Raw genomic sequence first — 1,925 nt, forward strand, 5'->3', positions numbered from 1 at the left:
CCTTTGTGTTGGATTATCTAGACTGCATTTTATAAAACAGAACAAAAAAGGTAAAACTCACCATTTTACTACTCTTGCAGACAGCACCCTCAAATGTGCCAAAAAATCAGGGTAAACTACTAAACAGAGCAAAAGGTGGAGCAACTAAAATAGGAATACTTGAAACCATTAAGCATTTGTCCAAGTAACCTGAATTAGAGATGGCCAGAAATCACCAATTACAGCGGTTTGTAATTGGAGTTACCTAGGCAATTGCAGGACTAGGGATGAGGAATGGGAGAAATACTTGGGCTGAGCTAACCTTGCTGGTTGCTCTAGGTGTCGCAGGTTGCTGCTATTATCAAAGTAAGTATCATTGGTAGAAAAGCAGAATTTTCATTTTTGGTCAAATAGGGAAAATTTCTGCCTTATCTCCAGTATATTACAAATCATAACTAGGGTTAATTGTTAATCCTGTGGTATGCTATCCAACTCACACCTGATTTTGGTTCATAGGTGACTCAGTGTACTTATGGAAACTAGCTTTTTGACATAAGCACAAAAGTGTTGGGAGAAAATCCAAACTGTAACCAAAGTAGGGGGTTAGGCAAGCAATAAGGAGGACTGCAAAGGAATCAGGAGTACTTAGACAAGTTAACATAAGACGACTGGTGGCAAATGCAACTTAATGTGGAGATATGTGACGTAATGCATTTTGGGATGAAAATCAAGGAATGGGAGTATACATTCAATGGGAAGACGCTGAAGGGTTTAGATTAGCAGACAGCTAGAGCTTCAAATACATAATTCCCTGAAGATGCAAGTACAAATAGACAAAGCCATACAAAATGTTAATAGCATTTTGAATTTTCTAAAAAGGGACAGAGTACAAGACTAAAGAGGTATTGATAAATTTGTGCACGGCAATGGCTAAACCAAAGTTAATGTACTATATGCAATTTTGGATGCAAATCAAAAGGACATTGAATCTGTTGTATGCTCTTTATGGATTTACTCAGGTGATGTTAGTGTTGGGAAGCTATAGTTATATATTTGGGATTGGGACTATTTCCAGCAGAAAAGGCTAATAAGAAACAACAGGATTTTAAAATTAAGTGTTTTGATAGGACGAATGGGAAAAGACGATGGTTGGAGAATCAATAACAAGGGCTCATCAATTCAAAATAAATTTCTTTATGGAGAGTTGTTGGCACATGGAATGCTTTGCCAGTGAGTGATAGAGCAGTAGCTATTGAATCTTTTAAATGGAAAATCAGATATGTGGAGCAGATGGTAGAGGGCTATGTGGAGAGAGCAAGGTAATGGGAATAGTCTTGAATCACTCTAGCAAAGAGCCAGTACATACATGATCTAAATAGCCTGTGTGTGTTGTAAACCTCAGTTCTATGCCAGTGCCATGCCTACAATGGAGGTTGTTTGCCAGTTATCTTCCTTTTTTTAATTCATTCTCAGGAAGTGGATGTTGCTGGCAAGGCCAGCATTTATTGCCCATCCGTGGTGGGCCTTTTTGCAGTCCGTATGGTTACTCTTGTAGTGACTTGATACAACTGAATGGCTTACTAGGCCATTTCAGAGGGCAGTTCAGAGTCAACCATGCTGATGTGGGGCTGGAGTCACATATAGGCCAGACTTTTCCTAAAGGACATCAGCAAATAGTTTTTACAACAGCTTCGTATTCACTTTTTATACAAAGTAGCTTTTTTGTTTTATATTTCCAGATTTTTTTTTAAACAATTCAAATTCTCCAACTGCTGTGTTCTCTGGATTATTGGTCCAGGCCTCCAGTCCAATAACAATCACTGCACTACTGCATCCTTATGTAAATACAAGTTGTTGCTAATGAATCTTATGCCTTTTCTAATGAATTTCTTATTTTTGAATGTGAATAGGAATTTTAAAACTGATAACTTCAAAAATAGACACAG

The sequence above is a fragment of the Somniosus microcephalus genome, chromosome 3, assembly GCF_052327205.1.
Source record: "Somniosus microcephalus isolate GS21.2 chromosome 3, FLI_Smic_1.0, whole genome shotgun sequence".
NCBI classification, from domain to species: domain Eukaryota; kingdom Metazoa; phylum Chordata; class Chondrichthyes; order Squaliformes; family Somniosidae; genus Somniosus; species Somniosus microcephalus.